The sequence below is a fragment of the Ictidomys tridecemlineatus genome, chromosome 10 (assembly GCF_052094955.1).
Source record: "Ictidomys tridecemlineatus isolate mIctTri1 chromosome 10, mIctTri1.hap1, whole genome shotgun sequence".
NCBI lineage: Eukaryota > Metazoa > Chordata > Mammalia > Rodentia > Sciuridae > Ictidomys > Ictidomys tridecemlineatus.
In genome coordinates, this window is record NC_135486.1 from 7,345,582 (window position 1) to 7,369,456 (window position 23,875).

Consider the following 23,875-nt stretch of genomic DNA (forward strand, 5'->3'; position numbering starts at 1 on the left):
TTTAAACTAAAGGAATGCACAATCTCTTCAATGAGATGATATCAGAAAATTTCCCAAGCATGAAGAAAACCAAATACAAGAGGCTTATAGGACACCATATGTGCAAAATTACAACAGATCTACACCAAGGCACATTATAATGAAAATGCCTAGCAAACAAAATAAGGGTAGAATTTTAAAAACTGAAAGAAAGGGAAATCATATCACATCTAGGGGGAGACCAATTTGTATCTTGGCAGATTTTTCAACCCAGACCCTCAAAATGAGGAAATCGTGGAACAACACATACCAAGCTCTAAAAGAAAATGGATACCAACCAAGAATCTTAATTCCAGCAAAACTAAGCTTTAGATTTGATGATGAAATAAAACCTGCCATGATAAACAAAAGTTAAAAGAATTTATAACTAGAAAGCCTGCACTACAGAACATCCTCAGCAAAGTATTCCAAGAAGAGGAAATGAAGAACAATGAAGAAAATCAGCAGAGGGAGGGATCACACTAAAGGAAAATCTAATCAGAAGAGAAACCAAGTAATATTAAATACCAAAAATAAACAAAAATGGCTGGGAATACAAATCATATCTCAATAATAACCCTGAGTGTTAATGGCCTAAACTCACCAATCAAAAGACATAGACTAGCAAACTGGATCAAAAAAAAAAAAAGACCCAACATTATGCTGCCTCCAAGAGACTCCTCTCATAGATAGAAAAAGACATCCACAGACTGAAGGTGAAGGGTTGGGCAAAACCATACCACTCACGTGGACTGCAGAAGCAAGCAGGGGTTTCCATCCTCATATAAAATAGAGCAGACTTCAAACTAAAGTCAATCAAAAAGAATAAAGAAGGACACTATATACTACTCAAGGGAACCATACACCGACAAGACTTAACAATTATTAATATATATGTGCCAAACAATGGAGCAACTACATCCATCAAACAAACTCTTCTCAAGTTCAAGAGAAAATAGACCATAACACAATAATGTTGTGACTTTAACACACCTCTTTCATCACTAGATAGATCTCCAAACAAAAGCAGAACAAAGAAACTATAAAACTCAATAATACAATCAATAACTTAGACTTAACTGGCATATATAGAATATTTCATCTTTCAACGAGAGAATACACTTGCTTCTCAGCAGCACATGGATCCTTCTCTAAAACAGACCAAATACTATGCCCTAAAGCAATTCTTAGCAAACATAAAAAAGCAGAGATACTACCCTGCATTCTATCAGATCATAATTGAATGAAATTAGAAATCAATGATAAAATAAGAAATAAAATCCACTCCAACACCTGGAGACTAAATAATATGCTACTAAATGAACAATGGGTTAAAGAAGACATCAAAGAGGAGATTTAAAAATTTTTAGAGGTGAATGAGAACACAGATACAACAATATCAAAATCTCAGGGACACTATGAAAGCAGTTCTAAGAGGAAAGTTCATTGCATGGAGTTCATTCCTTAAAAGAAGAAAAAGTCAACAAATAAATGACTTAATATTACATCTCAAAGCCCTAGGAAAAGAAGAACAAATCAACACAAAAAGAAGCAGAAGACAGGAAATAATTAAAATCAGAGCTGAAGTAAATGAAATTGAAAAAATTGATAGAACAAGAAGTTGATTCTTTGAAAAAATAAATAAAATTGACAGACCCTTAGCCATGTTTAATGAAGAGGAGAGAGAGAACTCAAATCACTAACATATGTGATGAAAAAAGAAATATCACAACAGACACTATAGAAATACAGAAGATAATTAGAAATTATTTTGAAAACTTGTACACTAATGAAAGAAAATATAGAAGGCATCAACAAATTTTTGAGTCATATAATTTGCCCAAATTGAATCAGGATGAGATACACAATTTAAAAGATCAATTTCAAGTGACAAAATAGCAGACACCATCAGAAGCCTACCAACCAAGAAAAGTCCAGGGCTGGAGGGATACACAGCCAAGTTCTACAAGACCTTTAAGGAAGAACTAAAACCAATACTCTCCAATTTACTTCAGGAAATAGAAAAAGAGGCAGCACTTCCAAACTCATTCTATCGGGCCAATATCACTCTGATTCCAAAACCAGGCAAATACACATCAAAAAAAAAAGAAAACTTCAAACCTGAAAGAATGAACAAGGCTCACCATCGGAGAAAATGCCCATTTATTGAGGAACAGCTCTGCATATTTATAGAGCTGGGGGTGGTTTGACAGTTATGACAGTTTAATGGTTGAACAGTTTAACAGTTGGCATGAGGTGCTTTCTGATTGGTGGATAAGGATCATGGGAGCCATCAGGGCTAGTCTGATTGGTGGGTAAGGATCAGGTGAGCCAGTAGGGCTAGTCTGATTGGTGGGTAAGGATCATGTGAGCCAGCAGGGCTAGTCTGATTGGTGGGTAAGGATCATGTGAGCCAGCAGGGCTCACCATTGGACAGCTCTTTTCGGGGGATGGGGAAGTTAGTCTTTGGAGCCAGGGCAACTCCCAACAAGACCAATATCTATAATTAACATAGATGCAAAAATTCTCAATAAAATTCTAGAAAATCAAATACAAAAACATATCAAAAAAATCATGCACCACAATCAAGTGGGATTCATCCCAGGGATGCAAGATTGGTTCAACACCCGGAAATTAGTAAATGTAATTCATCACATCAATAGACTTAAATATAAGAACCATATGGTCATCTCAATAGATGCAGAAAAAGGATTTGACAAAAATACAGTGCCCCTTTAAGTTCAAAACACTAGAAAAACTAGGGATAATAGGAACATATCTCAACATCATACAGGCTGTCTATGCTAAGCCCCAGGCCAACATCATTCAAAATGGAGAAAAATTGAGGGCATTCCCTCTAAAAACTGGAACAAGACAGGGATGCCCTCTTTGACTACTTCTATTTAACATAGTTCTTGAAACATTGGCCAGAGCAATTAGAAAGACAAAAGAAATTAAAAAGATACACATAGAAAAAGAAGAACTCAAATTGGCACTATTTACTGATGATAAGATTCTATACCTGGAAGACCCTAAAAGTTCAATCAGAAAACTTCTAGAACTAGTAAATGAATTCAGCAAAGTAGCAGGATATAAAATCAACACCATAAATCAAAGGCATTTCTGTATATCAGTGACAAATCCTCAGAAAGGGAAATGAGGAAAACTATCCCATTTACAATAGCCTCAAAAAAAAAATAAAATATTTGGGAGTCAACTTAATGAAAGAGGTGAAAGATATATACAATGAAAATTACAGCACCCTAAAGAAAGAAATCAAAGAAGACCTTAGAAGATGGAAAGATCTACCTTGCTTTTGGATAGGCAGAATTAATATTATCAAAATGACCATACTTCCAAAAGCACTATACAGATTTAATGCAATTCTGATCAAAATCCCAATGACATTCCCCATTGAAATTAAAAAAGCAATCATAAAATTCACCTGGAAAAATAAGAGACCCAGAATAGCTAAGGCAATCCTTAGCAGGAAGAGTGAAGCAGTGGCATCACTATACCAGACCTTAAACTATACTACAGAACAATAGTAATAAAAACAGCCTGGTATTGGCACCAAAACAGACTGGTAGACCAATGGTACAGAATAGAGGACACAGAGACTAACCCACAAAACTACAATTATCTTATATTAGACAAAGGTGCCAAGAACATGCATTGGAGAAAAGATATCATCTTCAACAAATGGTGCTGGGAAAACTGGAAATCCATATGCAACAAAATGAAATTAAACCCCTATCTCTCATCATGCACAAAACTCAAAGCGGATCAAGGACCTAGGAATTAAACCAGAGACCCTGCATCTAGTAGAAGAAAAAGTAGGCCCTAATCTCCATCATGTGGGATTAGGCGCCAAATTCCTTAATAAGAGTCCTGTTGGTGAAAAAATTAAAATTAAGAATCAACAAATGGGATGAATTCAAACTAAAAAGTTTCTTCTCAGAAAAAGAAATAATCTGTGAGGTGAATAGAGAGCCTACATCTTGGGAGCAAATCTTTACCTCTCACACATCAGATAGAGCATTAATCTCTAGGATATATAAAGAACTCAAAAAACTAAGCACTAAAAAAACAAATAACCTGATAAATAAATGGGCCAAGGACCTGAACAGACACTTCTCAGAGGAGGATATTCAGTCAATCAACAATATATGAAAAAATGTTCATCATCTCTAACAATTAAACAAATGCAAATCAAAACTACTCTAAGATACCATCTCACTCCAATCAGAATGGCAGCTATTATGAAGACCAACAACAGTAGTTGTTGGGAGGATGTGGGGAAAAAGGTACACTCATACATTGCTGGTGGGACTGCAAATATGGAAATCAGTATGGAGGTTACTTGGAAATCTGGGAATGGAACCATCATTTGACCCAGTTACCCCTCTCCTCAATCTGTACCCAAAGGACTTAAAAACCGCATACTATAGTGACACAGCCGCATCAATGTTTATAGCAGCACAATTCACAATAGCTAAAGTGTGGAGCCAACCTAGATGCCCTTCAGTGGATGAATGGATAAAAAAAAATGTAGCATATATACACAATGGAATATTACTCAGCAATAAAAGAGAATAAAATCATGGCATTTGCAGGTAAATTGTTGGAGTTAGAGAATATAATGCTAAATGAAGTTAGCCAATCCCTGCAAAAAAAAATAAATGCTGAAAATTTTCCAAATCTTGAGAAATATACTGATATCCAGGCCCACAAATCTCAAAGGACCCTTAATAGAGACAACCAAAACAGGTTTTCTCTAAGACATATTTGAGTCAAACTATCAGAAGTGCAAGACAAAGTGAGAATTCTAAAATTAGCAAGAAAAAAAGCATCAAGTCACACAAAAGAATAGCCCCATTAGGCTAAAAGCCTACTTCTCAGCAGAATCCTTATAGGCCAGGAGAGAATGGATGCTATAATCATAGTTCTGAAAGAAAAAACTTCCAACAAAGAATACTAACCCCAGAAAAGTGATCCTTAAAAAAATAATGATATCCTTAAAAAATAAAATGTTTACAAGACAAGCAAAGAGGAGGGAATCCATCACCCCTGGGCAGCCCAACAAGAATGCTTGTGGGAATCCATGTTAGAAGCAGAAGGACCAAAGACAGCAAAGTACAGAACTCATCAACAGAGCAGATACACGAAAGAGAGCAAAATGAAATTCGACCATACAAATAACCACCAAGCCACAACAATGAACGAGAGGAAGAAAAGAACAAATCATATGCAAAACAAGGCAGAAAAAATTAACAGGAGCGTGTTCCTACTTAAGAGCAATAACCTTGCACATAAACAGATTAAATTCCATAATTAAAAGATTTAGATGAATTAACTGGATAAAAAATAAGACCAGATGATGTTGTGCTCAAAAGAAACTAACTTCACCAGCAAAGACATCCAAGGACTGAAAGTGAAGAGACGGAAAAAATTCATACCACAAACGGAAACCAAAAACAAGCAGAAGTAGCTATTTTATATCAGATAAAATAGCCTTTAAGTCAAACATTTTAAAAGGGAGACAAAGAAGGCTCCTATAGAGTGATAAATGGACCGCTCAGCAAAAGGAAATAACAGTTGTACACACACATGCATCCATGATGAGACAGCCAGTCACATAAAGCCAACGTCACTGGACCTAAGGAAAAGAGGCTCCAATATCTTAATAGTGGGGACTTCAGTGCCCACTCCCATCAATGGACAGATCATCCAGACAAAAAAAAATGAACAAAGAAACATCAGAGTCAAACGACACTATAGAACAAGTGGACCTAACAAAAGTTTACAGAAAATTCCATCCCACCGATGCAGAATACACGGTCTTCTCATCAGAACATGGGACCGTCTCCAAAATAGGTCATTAGTCCACAAACAAGTCTCAAAATATTATTTTTCAATTTGAGATTATGGCTTGTACCTTATCTGACCACAACAGAATAAAATTAGAAATCAGCAAGACGAACCCTGTAAGTTACACAAACACAAGGAAATCAAACGACATTCTCTTGAATGACCAATGAGTTGTTTATGAAAAACTTGATATTCGTGTGCAGGAAGAAGAAATCAGACCCTTATTTCTCACTGTGTAAAAAAATCAACTCAAAATAGTTCAAAGACTTAGATATAAAACTCCAAACTGTGAAACTACGAGGAAAAAAACATAGGAAAATGCTTCAGGACATAGGTATAAGCAAAAAAAAAAAAAAAAAAAAAGATGTATGTGACCCAAAAAAAGGAAAGACAATAAAAGAAATATTTGACAAATAAAATCTGCATAAAACTAAAAAGCTTCTGTTCAGAGTTAAGAGATGAACTACAGAAAGAGAGAAAATACTTGCCAACTATTTATCCCAGAAGAGGTTGATATCTGGAAGATATAAAGAACTCAAACAACTCAACAACTAAGTCCGATTTTAAAAGGGGCAAACCATCTAAATAGCCATCCTCAAAAGAAGATACGCACACAACCAACAAGTATGTGAAAAACACTCAGCATCACTGACCATAAGGGAAATGGAATTCAAAACCACAATGAAATATCTCACTCCAGATAGAAGGGCTTTCATCAAAACGTCAAAAAATAACCGATTCTGGTGAGAAGGGAGAGAAAGGGGAATTCCCATACACCACTGGTGGGACTGTACATGGGCACGGTTATTGTGGAACACAGTATGGATGGTCCTCACTAAAAATAGATCTACTATACAGTCCCTCAATCCCACTACTGGGCACAGATCCAAAGCTGATGAAATCAGAACATCAAAGGGAAACCAGCACTCCCATGTGTCTTGCAGCACTATTAACAATAGCCAAGACATGCTATCCAGCCAGGTGTCCACGGACAGATGAACAGATGAAGAAAATGAGGTATACAGACACAGTGGAATATTATCCAGCCATCAAAAGGATGCAGCAACATGGGTGGAACTGGAGGGCATTGTCTTGCATGAACTAAGCAGGCACAGAAAGACAAGGACTGCACGTTCCCACTCACATGTGGGAGATCTGGTCTCTTAGAAGTGGAGAGCAGAACAGTGATGACCAGAGCCTGGGAAGGGGGTTGGGAAGGTGGATATGGCGAGGATGGTTAACAGGTACCAGGTACGGCTGGAGAGGAGACACGGCTTCCGGTGTTCTCTAACACAGTGGGGTAGCTGTGGCTGAAAACAATTATTTATTTCAAAATAGCTGGTAGAGAGGATGCTGAGTGTCCTCAACACAACAGAATGATAAACTTCAGGAGGAACGGACATACCGGTAACCCCGACCTGATCATTACACACTGTGTCCGTGAATTAAAATGTCAGGCTGTACCCCACAAATAGGCACAATTGTTATAAAAATAAAAATACATTTTAAAAAAGTAAAACAGTATTAGTAACTTTAAATGTCTATTTTAAAGCCAAAAAAAAAATTGATTTTGTGGGTGCCAGGAGGCAGGTCAAAGATACATTCTGAATTATTCTCCCCATGCCCCAGTCAAAAGGCACAGCATGTTCATGAGCCTGAGAGGTTGGAACAATCAATGCCCGTGTTGTCCTGGGGCTGATTTGCCACAGGACGCTATAGAATTACTTCACTTACTACTGACCGACCTTCTGTGCTTTGCAAGAGGAATTTCCAAATGCTAGCCTGCCCAAACCACAGCAAAGATTCTGTGACTACACTCTGTTCCTGTGAAAGTCCAGCTGGTGTGAACTTCCAGCCACAACAAAAGCCCAACTAGTATAAGACTTAAAAGTGCCCTTTAGGGCATCACCTGACCTAATTTTGTAATGCCCTGGGCAATTCTTCATGCCAAAGTGTATATCTCCTTCAACCGGCAGATGAAGCCAATGGAATAGTGCACAAATTCCAGTTTTCCCCGAAGAGTGCGCCATCCATCCTGCCTTGAGCCCATTACCATGTTTGGCAAGTGAGGCTCCCTGCTTGCACATCAGACAGCTTAGGCACGGAGCAGAGAAGGGTGAGTCCTGGCCACAAAGTCCGTAGGTCAGAAGAGGGGCCTGCGGCTTTCAAACAACCCCCTAGAGGGCTTTCTTTGACCTAGTTCACAGAGCCCCACCCTGAGTTTCTGATTCAGTGAGTCCCAAGCAAAGCCTGAGAATCTGCAGTTCTAACAAGGTTTCAGGTGAGGGGGACGCTGCTGACCCCGAACCACACTTGGAAGGGGACCCTAGACTAGACCAAAGAATAAACATGTCCAGCATCTTCTGCCCAGTATTTTGCAACATAAAGAAGTTTGAAAAGTAGGTTTGGGTCTCTTCCTGGGAATTCCCTAGTTTGTAGTAGGTTCTCTATGCTTCATGGAAGCCCAGAGAACAAGAGACAATCAATTCCACTTGCATTTTCTGATAGCTACACCCCCATAGCAATTAGGATTTGAAAAAGTGTCCTCAGACAAGTTAGGGTACTGAGTGTTCTTCCAACAGTTTTCGATTCCTGTTTGTTCTCTGCCTGCTTTCTTGCCTATTTGTTTAGAGTCTGATTCTGAAGGGGTAAATGGAAAAAGCAGGGTCCCTGCAGAAAGAGGCCTGGAAATCTACTGAAGGAAACGAGATGCATCCGGGTGGGCTCACTGCCAAGCCTCGGGTTGACTGTTTGCTGCCTTCCTCTGCTGAAGGCAAGTTTCCCGAGGTCAGGGGTGGCTGTCTGTTTTTCTCTGGGAGGTGTCCCAGGTACCTAGAGCGGGAAGGCAGACTCTCCCACAGATGGACAGGTTGCAAAGATCTCTGGCCCTGTGAGTGTGTGGCTCCCCCTGCAGCAACTTAACTGGCCTTCACCTGAACAAAGCAGCCACCCATGGTGCATGAAGTGGGTGCAGGTGAGGTCCAGTAAAACTTCATGAGCACTGAAACTCGAACACGATATCATCTTCCCACGTCACAGCAGATTTTTTCCTTTTTATTTTTGTTTCCGACTGCTTAAAAATATATAAGCCATTCTTAGCTCACAGACCTCACCAACAGGCAGCGCGCTGGATTTGGCCCACCAGCCCCAGACTGCCAACCCTGACGTAGAACACAGCTGGGGTCCGAGTGGACGTCCTATGCCAAAATACTTGAAACTGGCGTGCCACGTTCAGTGTGGCCAACACGCCGTACGTGATCCTTCCTGTGTGTGCTATTGATGCGTTGCCCAGGGCCTCGTGGCTCTGCACACTGTAGTGTGGCTCGTCTGGGTGGGCGAGACTGGCATAATGAAGGGTTCTCAAGTTTCCACAGACGGCAAACAATCCAGATGCCAAACTCCTCACCCCTCTCCCACTGTTCCTCAGCAGTACTCAGCCAGACTCAGCACCATCTCGGATTCAGTTTTATTATCGTCTTAAAAAAATTGACAGAACTAGGAAACGTCCCAAGTCCAGGTCACAGGATGTGTGCGCCTCCTGCTGTCACTCACGCTGGGAAGAGCTGCACAGAGCCCAGCTGTGGTCACAGGACCTAGAGAGCCTCTCAGCACCGCAGCCCCCAGCCCCACCGTGGAGCAGACACTCTGCTGGCCTTCGACTGAACTAGACAGGCACAATCCCACGCTGATTCACACAGAGGAAGTCGGCCCTTGCCTTACAGGAAGTGCTCCACAAACACCTGAACGAGTGGACACAGCAGTGGGTCCAGACTCCTCACCCGGCTACTCCTGTCCCCCAGGGCAGAAACATGAGCTCTTGTGCCAGGCCTGACCACTGTGTTTTAAACAGAGCTAATGTTCATGTAGACAGAAAGTCTGGGTCACACCCAAGTCCAGGGAAAATGACCGAGTCCCGTTGTTTTTCATCCGCCACCTCCACCAGGGACCCAAGGCAGAAGACCCTCTAGGAATGCGAACGTGAGTCCGGGTGGAGCTCAAACCTGAGGTAGAGAAGCCTTAGGAAGGGACGCCTCCGACGTGGATGGGGCCACGCAGGGGTGACACAGTGAGCAGTGGGGCGGGGGGATGACACGAGGTTCATCATGGTCGTGGGTGAGCTCCGTGCACCTAACACTGGTGACGAGAGAGCCCCCGAGCCCCAGACCAGGTGTGGGCCCAGGCAGGACAGAGTCGCAGGGAGCAGGGGAGCGTCGGCACCCCCCTGGCCCATGTGCACAGCCCCCACCCCTCTGTGGCCACCCACTGCTCAGACATCCCCTGGGAGCCCTGCTGTGCTCCCGGAACCCACCCGGAGCCTGGCCTGCAGAGCTGACCGGGGCACCGCAGGCCGGCCCTGAAAGCTTCGCCATTAAAAATGTGAATGTTTTATTTTACGTTGGCGCACAGGTGAACACGATTCAGGCTGCACTCGTTGCTGCATTTTTTTATTATTGTATTGTTTCTTTTGAATGTAGAAGGAATGAAGGTTAAAATATTTCTGTGAGCTCCCAAGGGAGAGGGCTCTTCTTCCCGCCTTCCAGCTGCTGGTCCCGATGACTCGGGGCTGATTCCAGGTGTGAATACCCCCCTGGCCTCGGGTGAGGAGGTGCAGAGACAGCAGCAGCCAGTAGAGGGGTGTGGGCTGAGGAAGGGGTCTAGCTGAGGGTCAGTGGGCAGAAGGGCAAGGCAGGAGGAAGGGGGGAGGACTGCATGGTGAGTGCCGGCTGCTGCAGCCCCCGTGGGGTGAGGAGGAGGGCCGTGCAGGGAGCAAGGTGATCAGGGTGCCCCTGTGGGACCACCATGGGGGGAATGGGACTCGAGAAAGAGAGGAGGCAGAAGAAACAGCCCCGCATGGACAGTCTGGCCCCAGCAGGACGGGGAGGACATTAGCAGCATGGGGTGGGGGTGGGAGGGTCAGAGCCTGAGAAGGAGGAATCAAAGGAACGTTGGTCAAAACTTCTCACCGTCAAGAAAAGGACTCACAGACCTGGACGGAGAGAAAACTAAAACGACCCTGTGCTCTTAGGTGGGAGTTTTTCAGCATCAGGATGAACTCATGCTCCTCAGTGTACATGGACATACCTAAAACACAGGTAAAACACAGAGAGGCAGGGACGTGTGTTCCCAGCTCTGCTCCTACAGAGGGGCTGGGAGCAGCGAGACCTCCACAGCAGTGGACACAGCTCCACAGTTTGATTTGTGCCTCCTCAAAGGTCATCTGTTGAAATCCTAACCCCCAAAGGGATGGCATTAGGAGGCAGAGCCTGCAGAGAGGTGACCGGGTCATGAGGATGGGGCCCTGTTGAGTGGCCTTTGTCAGGCCCCAGGGAGATGGCTTGCCCCTTCCGCCATGTGAGGGCACAGCCACAAACCAGTGGACAGTAACTCAAGAGGGTCCTCTCCCAGACTCAACCACAGTGACAGCCTGATCTTGGACATTCTGTCTGAGAAACGAATTTCTGTTGTTTATCATCCATTCAGGCTATGATATTTGTTACAGCAGCTCAAACAGACTCATACAATTTCTGAATACTATTCTCTACTAAAAGGGAGCACAGATGTCCAGAGAATGTAAAGACAATTCCAAGAGAAGCTTAGATTACTTTGTCCTGGAAAGCAAGGGAGTCTGCAGAGAATGATAAGGACCTTAGCCAAATCGGGGACAATTTGATGAAAACAGATTTGAACTCAATGAATAAAATCAGACTCTATAAGGAATCAATCAATTGTTTAATAGGGAAAAGAGAAACATTTTCCTTACAACAGAATGCCAAATAGTAAAAGTACAACAAATGATTAGAAAATTTCTAGCAACCATCATGATGACATTGACTGAGACAAGAATGAATGATTACTAACTCTAATGGGTGAAGGTTTGGTGCAGGCTGCACATTTTAAATAGTCTCAACGTACTTCCACAAAATATTTACTAATTATAAAGGAGAAAGAATTAAATGGAGAAGTCAGACGCAGTGGTATACGCCTGTAATCCCAGAGGCTCAGGAGGCTGAGACAAGAGGATCAAGAGTTCAAAGCCAGCCTGGGCAACTTAGCAGGGACCAAAGCAACTCAGTGAGACCCTGTCTCTAAATAAAATACAAAAGGGGCTGGGATGTGGCTCATTGGTTAAGCGCCCCTCAGTTTAATCCCTGGTGCCAAAAAAAATTAAATGGAAAATCTTTAAATTTTTACAGGTAAGCTAAAGATGACATAATCATCACTGAACTATGGGATTTCCTGAAGGACATCAGCTTTCAGTGCTCTGACATATTCTTAGAGAGGTATTTTTTTCTGACATAGAACATGGCTCCCCTGCGCAGAACTGGTGGACCCTGAGAGACTGAGCCGGGGGGATGCCGGTTGCCCTGGTGGAAGGAGGGGGAAGCAGGAGATGGAGGAGCTTCTGCGGTCCCACCTGTGACCTGATCCCATGTTCACCCTCCAGCTAGACATTGAGGATCTGTGCTCTTCTCTGTATACATGTTATATTTCAATAGAATTCAAATTTAAAATAAAAAAGACAGAGTTTGGTCTTTGAAAAATTCTCCGTCCACCATAAATACGAGATGATGGGTGATAATTCTGTCACAGTTTCTTATCTTTCACCCACAAAACAACAGTGAGTCATCGAGCTAACCTGCTATGAAACCCTGGGTCTGAGGTGGAGCAGGAATTCAAGGGAGAAGGTCACTGGGGCCCAGAAGAGTCGAAAACACACCCAACTCACCAACTTCCTCTGTCATCTTCTCGGCCAAAAGTGGTAAGTGGATATCAAGATCAAATTCTGCTGCTTCATTATGGCTTCCTTCAAAACGTGAGGGATATTTAGAGGCTGTTTATTCTGAAGGGACTGGGTTCATTAAAAAGGCCCCGATGATGCTCTGACCATTCCGGCTTTGTCCAGGAGGGCCCCGTGGCCTGGGATCTAAGCAAGGCTGGCCGCCAGCATTCCAGAGGATGTGGGTCAAATAAGGAATGGCACCCCTGTTCCTGCGTCGGCTGGGGGAGGTTGCAGGGATGCACTCTCCACGGGAACACCAGCCAAGTGCCCCTCACCAAGGGGGATTTTCACCTAGACAGGCAGCCCCTGCACCTGGAAAGCACCGTGAGGGTACTAGCACACAGTCCCGCTCCCCGGAACAGGCTCCTTGCCTCCCACAATGGCCCTGCCTCTCTAAGTCCCTCTCAGGCCTTAACCTGGCGATCCTGTTACAACACGGGCTCCCGCTGGGTCGGGTGAGAGAGTCTGCTTTTCTTACTGGTTGACCACTGGCCTCACCTTATGGACCAGGACTTAAAGCCCAGCGCTCAGCCCATGCATAAGCTTTGACAGATGAATTTGCTGAGCTTCTTTACATTTTGCAATTCATTTCCTTGCTCTATGTAACCAGTTAGTTCATGCCATTTATTTATTCCTTCACGGCTCTGCAAGCACAAACAGAAGGAGGGCCTGTCGTTGAGGTGTGGCGATACTTCTCGCGCCTCTGCCCTTCTCAGCTGTAGATGCTCACGGTCCTGCACCGAGACCTTGGCTCCCGCCCTTCCAACTGACATGACTTTGGGGCACATTACTTAACTTCTGTGAACCTCCTTCCTCATCTATAAAATCACAACGATGATATTTACTTTATGCTGCTCGTTTCCAGTACAATGCAGCCTGGAGGCTGACAGGAGCCAGCACTGTTCACACCCAGGGCGGGGAAAGAAGGCAGAGCCATGGTCGTGGCAGCGAAGGGCATCGAGGGGCGTCCCCCTGGCAGCCCTGGTGAGGGCCTTGCCTTGGCAGGTAGGGCTGGTAAACAGGAGTGGGCAGGCAAGAGGAGCAGGAGGACGAGAGGGACAGAGACACAGACAGATGCAGAGTGGCCGCTGCTCTTTCCAATTCCTGCTTCTCACATCTGTGAGTGAAGCCCCACTTTCTATTTAGGGGTTCTGCAGATTCCCCGGTATCTTTGGGGGAACTTGTCCTTTTTGGCCACCTGGCATGGTGAACCTCCTATCAGTCTGGGGAAGTCCCCACCCGTGGATCTTGGTGAGAGGCGGAATCACCTCCCACTCTCAACGCTGGAAGCGCCAGGGCTTGTTCCCAGCTCTCCCGGCAGCAGGGATGCTGGCGGGTGACCTAGGCTCCCCCTGGGAGCTAGCACTGCTCTGGAACTGCAGGGTCACGAGGCACAGTCACCCTGTGGGACCAGGAGGCAGAAGAATCCAGTCCACCCGTGCTGGTGCCGTCCAGCCCTCGCAGTGTCCAAGGAGCAAGTGGCAGGAGTGATGACCAGCAGCATGGCCCTATGGTCCTCGTGTACCAATGACACTTGACCCTTTTGCCCAGCTACGAGGCCCCAAATCTGATGCTCAAGCTTCCTGACAATCCTGTGCCTTATGCTATCTATATATTAATAGTTTTTTTTGAGCCTAAATCAGCCAGAGCTCGCTGACGGTGCGGGACACCAGCAGCCCTGGCGGACACCAGCAGTGCAGTAGTAAGGCTCTCGAATGTCCCCTCAGGCCCATGTGTTACAGGCTGGTCCCCAGCTTGGCACTACTGGGCGTGGTAGACACACGGGGCCTGGCAGAAGGCTTTAGGTAACTGAGGTCTCTGCGCTGGACACTGTGCCCACACTGCAGAAGAGAAGCAGAGGCGCCCACCCCTCCTTCTCCCTTCTCTGTTTTGCTTCACTCGGCTTCTGGGCCACCAGGAGGCAAGCAGCTGCTCCACCACCAAGCGATGCCTCACCTCAGGCCCAGGCGGGAGCAGGCAGTGCCGACATGCTGGGCAGAGGATGGTGCGAGCCTTGGGCGGACGGAGCAGGATCTCCTGAGATCACATCCTGTTACTCAGAGCAGGCATCGGCTTAAGAGGAATTGTTTATTCCTGGGATTTTCCACTTAATAATTTTGGAATAAAGTTTACAGGCATCTGAAACCACAGAAATGAAAACCACAGATAAGGAAGGACTAGTGCATGGCTCTCAAGTTTCACATTAAGTCCTCGACACAGGAATCGAGGAGTGGGGGTGCGGGGGCTGCCATCAAGAGAGGATCACACTCCAGAGGGTTCGACAATGAAGGTGATTTTCTCATAGTTTGGAGGCAAGACATCCAGGATCAGCAGGTCAGAGACTTCAATCACGGGAGGCCTACCTTCCTGCCTACAGGTGGTCACCTTCTTGTTGGGAGCTGCTCTGGAAATACATGCCCATTAGTCCCAAGCAAGAGATACTGAACAATCATTGCACCCCACAATAACTCGGGCTTTACTTCCACTTGGATGATGAGGTGTGGCTCCAGGAGTAGGCGTCCCCTGGTGGGGTTGAGTTACACTCACCTGTTCCTTTGTAATCCTACCCAGTGCCCATTTTTAGATAGAATGTTCTAAGAAACAGCATCCCCCAATAAAAGCAAATTTCTATTAAAAGAAAAAAAAAAAACTCCAGAATGTGCACCCCTCCCCCTCTCTCGTCAGCCTCTTATGACTTTCTCTTGTCCCCCTTGTGGAAGCCTAAGGCCAGGGGCCAGGGAAGCCATCCTCCAGCTCATATAAAAAAGTATTCAGTGTCCGTGTGGTATTTTGCATCACCCCAAATTCATACAAGTGACTTTGGTTCCATTGCCTGCGATGGACAGGGGGCAGCCGATGGGTGCCCAATGTGGGGCATTTGTTGTGAATTTGGCGAGTTCACTCTGGTTGAGCACACTTCAAAAATTCAGAGGAACGTTGGACTGTGTTGTGAGAGGAAAACAGGTTGCAGACAGAGAGGAAGGGATGCTAATCAGTAACATGGGGAGTTCATCGTCCTCATGATCCTGGTGATGTTAACTAATCGTAGGAGAAAACAGATCAAGAGAGCCCAGCTCACTCAATTCCTAAAAATAGTCAACGGTGTCCGTCTGTGGTTTTGGGAGGAAGAATTGCCTAATTTGCATGCCTGGGAGAGGGTAGGTAGAAAGCTGGTTAAAGGTTGCCTCTCCACTAAACTACCTAGAAGTACGATAGAGAATATTCAGAAAGTCTAGACTGCCTTAGGAATGTGTCTATTCCCAGACCAAGAAGAGGACCACTGGTCCCCCAGGGAATGGTTGGAAGGGCTGCAGAATACAATTAGGACCTTTGAACATGGCAAACAGCCTTGTGTCCCAAGATGAATTCGTCTGTCTGTGCCTGGACTAAGGGCAGAGTCAAGCCACGCCAGTCTGTAGCTCCTAAACCTCAAGACCCAAGACTATTCAAATTACAGCAGATCAGGGCCACCCAGTCCGATGGAGAAACGATGAACCCAGCCTAATTCCATCTTAAGATTGGGAGCCATCCCATCACAAAGTCATGAAATTTGTTTTACTATAAATTACTGTGATTTCTAAACTTGTTTGGAATGCCTGCCCACACCTTGAACTCACCCACGCCTGGTTTTCCCGGACCAGATAACAACCCTCTCTGAAATCCTAATGGTGCCTCATAGTTGGGAACTAAATTTACTCCCTAAGTGCTGAACCATTTAGACCATTAACCTACTAGCTGCCTTTGTATGATGCTTGTCAAAATCTTGTTATCTGTACGTTCTCAAGACACCCCCCTCTTGCAACTTTTTGTGCTATAGAGCTGCGCTCCTGGAGAGCTGGAGTACTGTTCTCTAACCCAAGGATTTGGGAGAGACAGTCCCGGCTGGTTGGGATTACAGGCTTGCTTTAATTTGATTTAAAATTGGAGTCAGTGGTCTTTCCTTTGCATTGTGGCTTAACAGAAAGTGAGCTGGAAATGAGTTTTAGAAATTATGGAGATCAAACTGGATGGATTTTTGCAATGAACAAGCCAAAGGAAATCTCAGACATGGTATTGATAGCCCCGTAAAGATGCTAACTGGAACGGGATTCAGAACAACAGTTAAATTATGATTTGCCAACTTATGATCAGCTGGTACATATGCTAGGAGAGCCTGGAGAGAAATACCAAATAAAGGTGAAAAAAAATGAGATTTCAGTCAGATCCGGCAGGGACCAGAGGAGAAATTCTCCATTCTGTGGCACACCTTTACCAGAGAGCTAGTAGGACCACTGGTGACTCAAATGCACTGAAGGTTTGGGTCAAACAATCAGCTTTTGAAAATGCCAATAAAGTCTGCCATCGGAAAAAAAGAAACTGTTTCTGAATTTATTCGCCTTCGTTCTGACGTGGGTCCCAGGCAATAACAAGTTTTGACTCTCGCTGTGGCTTTAAAGCAGGTTTTACGGATCCAGTCTAGGAGACGCCATTCTCAGTGGCAATGTTTTAATGTGGTAAGGCTGGGCACCTGGCTAGGGACTGTGGGTCGCCACACAGCCGGGGAGATCACCTGGTTCACGCTGATGCTGTTGGAGAGGTGACCACGTTGGAGAGGTGACCACGTGGCATGGGGAGGCTCTGGAAGGCACAGCAGAAGTGGCCAGCCACTGTTTGTGGCTTCACTACCATCACCACTGTCACCACCAGGCCTGCCTCAGCCCTGCCAAACAGTGGGGGCCTTGCAGTTTACACTGGTACAGGAGCTGCAGGCTCGCAGTCAGACGGCATCAAGACTAGCCCAGCCGGCCCAGCTTTACTATCCTTCTGGGTGTTTCCGCCCCAGGGTTTGGAGAGCTTGGGACTGCGACCAGCCATGGGACTAATTTTAACTCCTGAAATGGGCTCATGACAAATCCCTACAGAGATTCACGGGCCAATACCATGTGATGGGACGAAGCAATTGAACTCAAAGAGGAGCGCAGGTGTTGCCAGGTGTCATTGATCCAAATTTCGAAGGAGAGGTCAGGGTTACAGTTCCAACGAACTGCATATTCAGCCTTCTCCAAGGGATGTGGTAGCACAATTCAGACTCACTCCTCAGCCCCTGGTGAAAACCCGAGTTCCAGGTCCCAGGACGCCCCGTCTGGTTGGACAGGAGCGCCCTCTGTTGGATCTTAAAATCAACAATGAAAATTTCAGAGGTGTGCTCCCTACAGGAGCAGACAAGTCGGTTATTTCTAGCAGGTACTGACCAAAGAAATGGCCTTTACACATTGCACCTGTCAGCTTAGAAGGATTGGCCAAATTTCTCAACCTTCTTAGTATCTTTGGTGGGAGGATAAAGACAGGAATTCTCGAGACACTATGCCAGTAAATTTATGGGGTTGAGATATTCTAAGCACCTTGGGTTTGTTATTAATAACTCCAAACTCCATTGTATCATCTCAGGGACTTAATCAAAAAAATTATTTCTCCTAGGAAATTTGGAGGGAATTCACGTGAAGGGTATTTACCTATAACCCAGTATCCCCAGTGAAGACTACTTAATTCATCCAGTCAAAATTTTTGTAGGAGCACTGACTTTCTTCCCAGCCCCAAAAACAGCAGAAAAGATTAACTGGCTTACAGAAGAGCCAATCTGGGTTTGTCAGTGGCCCTTTACATGGGAGAAACTTAAAACAGCCAATATGTTGGTCCAGGAACAACTTCAGGCTACAGTTGAAACGAATCAAACCTTCTTTTAGTCCATGGAATACAAAAAGTCTGGTAAATGGAGGTTGTTGCAAGATGTCAGGGCAATTAATTGTGTTATCGAGCCCATGGGAAGCTTCAACTATTGTGTACACACCACCCCAAGAGTTATTCAATTTGTTTCATATTTTGCAGAAGACAATTCAAATGCATCAACATCCATGTTTTATAGGCCATATACGGGCCCACACTAGTCTCCCAGGGCCTTTACCATCAGGTAATGATAAGATGGATAAAGTGGTTGCTGTTTGTCAGCAAATGTCTTTGTATGACTGGGCACATGCTTCACATTCTTTACATCATCATATTCAAGATACACAAAATGCTCTTTTGGATCCTACCTCTTCAGCTGATCAAATACTTCAGGGGTAAAATGGCTCTAACCCTGGAAACATCCTGAAACATTCTGTGTGGTATATTATTGAACTGTTCTCTTTGCTATTAATCCTCTCTTGCATTGTAATCACAGGATGCTGTGCCTTCAGAGCAAGAATTCAGGAACTCGAGAGATAGCGACTCATCACCTACTTTTTCAAAGAAAGAAGGGGGACTATGTGGGAGCCGCTCTGGAAATACACACTCTTTAGTCCAGAACAAGGGGTACTAAACAATTATTGCGCCCCGCAATAACTCCAGCTTTATCTCTGCTCGGATGATGAGGCGTGGCTCCAGGAGTAGGCATCCCCTGGTGGGGTTGAGTTACACTCACTGGTTCCTCTGTAACACTACCTAGTGCGCTTTTTCGGATACAATGTTCTAAGAAACAGCATCCCCCAATAAAAGCCAGTTCCAGAACATGCACCCCCCCACCCCACCCCCGTCAGCCTCTCGTGACTTTCTCTTGCCCCCTCTGTGGGAGCCTGAGGCCAGGGGCCAGGGAAGCCGTCCTGAAACTCATATAAAAAGGTGCTCCGTGTCTGCGTGGTATTTTGCATCACCCCGAATTCACACGAGCGGCTTGGGTTCAGTTGACCTTGCTGGACGGGGGTCTACACCTCCTCGATGACTTCATGTGGCCTTTCTTCTGTGGACACAGAGTGGAAGAAAAATCCCTGATGTCTCTTCCTCTTCTGATAAAGACATGAGTCCTGTTGGACCAGGGACCCAGCCTCACAGCCTCGTCTACCTTACCTCCAAGTAGTCAGGTGAGGGTTTAGGGCTTCTGCATATGAATTTGGGGAGGGAGGGGGCACAATGTCGTCGATGGTGGTGATTGTCTCATATTACAGAAGAGAAAAATGAGGCCAGAATCCTTTGTTCAAGGTCTAAATAAAGCCTTTATACTTCTCACTCTTGCTTTCAGTAGAAAGAATCAAAACCCTCGAAATTCAAGCTTATAAAGCACTAGAAGAAAAGTGTGTGGAAGTCGTGGCTGTAAGAGATGAAAGAATGTGAGATGAAGCCAGCGGCCTGTCTAAAGGCCAGTCCTGAGCCCGGGGCTGGAAGAGCCCAGGCATGTCCTCCAGATGCCCCCCGAGCCCCTGCGGTGTCCACGGCTGGCCCACTACCACCTCCTGTTGCTCTGGGTTCTGAGCTCAGGTCCCGACTCACATATTTCACGTGTGCTGGCAGAGACTTCCTTCCTGACCAACTTGAGTCAGGCTCCTTTGACCTTCTTCTAACTAGGCCTCACCCTGGGTCTCTGAGCCCAGTTTTGGCAATGAATCCCGCAGGCTCAGCCCATTTATTGAGAATTCCCAGCCACAAGACCCAGTCAAGGCCCTCTTCCTCCACACCTGATACCTAAGCACTTTCCTCTTGGTAATTTTCCATCAGCCCCCTCACCCTGGCCACGGGCTGTGGGATCCTGCTCATTCCAGTTATGCTCAGGTTGAGTTTAACCTCTTACCCGGTGCAATACTCTTGGCCTCACTCGACTGTCCTGAACAAAGTCCTTCTTGCTGTTTTTAACGGGTGTCAAATCATTTTTTTTTCTTTACCGGTTAATTGGGAACAGGAGTACACCTCCCATCTCTCTTTAGGTATCTCCACAACAATTCTGCCATCAAGAGCACTTGGCAGGTGGCTTAACTGTCAAGGGGCAAGTTCGTGGGTGGAGCTAGTCGAGCTGGAGTCCTGTGGACAGCTGCAGAGAGACAAGCCAAAAGCACCTGGAGGCCCCAGAACAGCTGCTTCCCAACCTTCTGTGTTAGGAACAGCAGGGAACCGAGGCTCCTAAAGGAGGGAACCAGAGGCCTGACGCAGGGCGAACTCCGCGGGAGTCGCGCTCACTCTGTGGCTTTGGGCTGCTCTAGGGGCCAAGAGCACCAATCTTGGTAGTCCAGAGGGTTCCCGGGACAGCATGTGACAGAGGGACCAAAGCTGTCGTTGTTCCGGCCTGGCTTTGCTGCTCTTCAGTGTGTGAGCCAGGCCTCTCTGAGCTCAGCCTTCCCCACGGGAAGGGGCGTAAGGACAAGCCCCTCACAGTGCGCCACCAGGACGCAGGGCGGAGTCTGCTCTTCCTTTGTAGCAGTGCTGGATACTCATTGAAAAGAATGCAAACGCTCTTTCTAGGTGGCCTTCAGGAGCTGGGTTGGTGCCTGTTTTGTCTGTCTTGCTTGATCTGTGGTCTGAATGTACATCTGTGGGTCTAGGACGTTCTGGGAGAAAAGGAAGGTCACTCTTCGACTGCAAGTACAGGGAGCCCCAGCAGCCCACTGGCCGGACAGGGGCAGGTCCTGGAAGAAGGTCAGGGACTAACCAGGCTGAGAGACTGGCCCTTTTGGGGGCTGATGAACTGTCCAAATCAATGTCCAAAAAGGTGTAGCCAACTGTAGCCTCCCCTAGGTCGGGCCTCATCTCTAAAGGCAGTGGTCTTCTGGTGAGGGTGGGGGGTGGCAGGGTAGGTCTGGGCAGATGTAGGCCTGCACTGGGGGGGGGCTCAGCAGGGGGGCTCCGGGGTCTGCTCAATTGTTGCAGGGACCTGGCCTACAGTAGATGCATCCAAATTCCAAGAGAACGGGTCCTGGGGCTGGTCTGAATAGCCAGGGCAGGCTGCTCATGAGGCCCAGCCCCAGGGGCAGGGAACTGAAGCCCTCTTCCTGGAACACAGAGGAGCCCTACAGGGGATCTAGGGAGAGACTGGGAGGGCAAGGGGCAGGAGGGGGCTGCCAAAGAGGTGACTGGGGTGGGGAGGCAGCATGGAGACCCTCCCTGCAGTGCCCAAAGCTCTCCTGGCCTAGTAGCCCATCATATCCAAAACTTCATTAAGGACATGACAAAGGGTTATCCCTGGTGGAAGGAAGTATCCTTGGCACCCACTTTCCAAATCATTTTTTAATCATTGCAACCTGAGATTACATTATTCCCTCTAGTTTTTAAATAGGACATGTATTTCCCCGGGGGCAGCATTTCCAAATTGTGTCCGTGAATGCTAGTAACAATACTGAGAGATAAGGGGTAGCCAATTTTAAAATGTTTCTCTAACCGGATATGTTTGAGAAGTAATGCAGAGGAGTAGCAGTACATTCATGAGCACAGAGAGAAATCCCACTAATCAATTTCCTAGTTCCACTCACTCCCTGAATTTCAAAAGAACATATATTTGCTGTAAAGTTTAAATTATTTGCAATGAGATGTATTGCCCCTTTGTGCATGCGTGCGTTCGTGCATGAGTGTTACCAGGGATTGAACACAGGGGCCCTCTACCTTTGAGCTACATTCCGGTCCTTTTTATCTTGAGACAGGATCTTGCTGTGTTGCCCAGGCTGAGCTGAAACTTAGGGTCCTCCTGCCTCATCCTCCTGAGTAGCTGGGACTCCAGGTGTGCACCATTGTGTGGTGTTTTGTTGCTTTTTAAACTAGGGTGCAGGGGACACATTTTAAGAAAATGTTAGAGACTTTGCTTGGTCAGGCTGAGCTCCCTGGCACCTTTGAGTTAGGCACCCTCTTCTGAGCTCACAGAGCACCTGCTCTGCAGAATGCACCCCCAAGATGAGTAATTCTCCAAGAGTTTGTTTGCTGCCTTCCTGGACATCCAGCTACTGACCCTCAGGGGCCCTGATTCTTCATCTAGGTACCCCCTTCCCTACCCCTCCAGTAGTGGGCGGGTAGCACAGCTATTGTTACCAGGCTGCTCCCTGCCACCGATGAATCGATGCCTGCATCTGGACACTTCCTCGGCTTGCAGGGAGGAGTGGGGGGCTAGATGATGCCCCCACACAGGATGGGCACTCCCACAGTGCACGTCCTAAGGCTCAGAGCAGCATTCTTATTAATCCCCAGAAACCTGGGGTCAGGGGCCTTTGGGGTGACATCTGGTATGTAAACGCCCAAGGTAAGTTCCTGCTGACTGGTAGCAACAGTGCCACCTGCGAGCTGTGAAAGTTCCCCGCAGGAGGTCTCTTCCATTAGTCATCTCAATGCACACAGCTGAAAGGAACATGGCAGAGTTAGATTTGGCGGGGGTGAGTGGGGAGCACATTTTCACTTGTAGGTGTCTTAAAACCTTTCACTCTTAAAAAAAGTGAGGAGGCCCGGGCAAGTCGTCCCTGCTCCAGGTCCTCACTTGCAAACAGAGATCCTAACCCACCCTGATGCGGTGGGTAGGGAGGCCTGAGCAGACGGCCGGGCAGCCCTCGAAGGTTAGCATGGTTTGAGCTACAGAGGAGGGAAACTGAGAGGTCAGAGGAGGGGGGGGGAGGCTGGGGGACAGGTATGGAAGGTTCCTGCCCCGCATGTCCCTGCAGGGCTTGGAAAGAACCACTGAGACAGAAGACAGGACAAAAGGAAGGAGCCCTTCTTAGGTCAGGAGACCCAAACTAGACTCCAGTTACGTCCCTACAACAATGAACTTACAGATTTGTTACTTTTTTTTTTTTTTTAATGGGGGGTTTTACTAGAATCCCAGACTCTACTGATAACTTTACCCCGGACACTCCCTGATTTCCACCTCTGCGTATTCGTGTGGAAGAAGAGAAGCCAAGATCCCACTGCTGTTTGGTTCACGTGCTCACCTTTAGCATCTCTGAACCCACCTCCTGCACACAAGGTTTAACCTTGTGATACAGCTATCCATTTAACACCTGCTGACTCAGTGAGCCACATGCAACAGGATGTGAGCAAAAGCTTTCTTTGTCCCCTTTTTCTTGGTTCCTTCAGCCCACTGTCTGGTTTGCCCTCTCCTGGCTTGGGATCAAAGCTGGGCAACCACAGACTCTGCTGACCTCACGTGGCCATTAAAGGAAGAAGCCCTTTGTCTTGGCCTTTAAGGGAACTGTCATGGCAAGGCTCTGGACTCTGCCCAGCCCAAAGCCTCTCCTGCACTTCTTTGCTTCAGGCTGGAGACCTGCAGCACCCAGGAGTGGAAAGGGCTTCCCCATTTTCCCTGCTCCACCTCTCTTAGCCAGCTGCAAAGGACACAGTCCCTGGTAGACACATCTTGGTGCCTTCAGTTCAACAAAACCCCTAGGGTGGCTCTTGGGTCCATCAGTTAGAGTACATGACCACCAGGGGGCAGTAGAAGCCTTTCTTCCC

The 23,875-nt window shown here is 46.2% G+C and overlaps 2 long non-coding RNA genes across 2 annotated transcripts in view; both read right to left on the reverse strand.

The window, feature by feature from the left end:
- The window catches only part of LOC110597617 (uncharacterized), an 81,031-nt gene that overhangs the window by 33,805 nt on the left and 23,351 nt on the right, over positions 1–23,875 (reverse strand). The window lies entirely within an intron of this gene.
- LOC144367112 (uncharacterized) lies at positions 18,509–20,580 on the reverse strand. Its single transcript, XR_013426357.1, has 2 exons — positions 19,532–20,580; positions 18,509–19,424 (listed from the first exon to the last, which is right to left on the reverse strand). It is a non-coding gene; the product is annotated as an uncharacterized LOC144367112 (long non-coding RNA).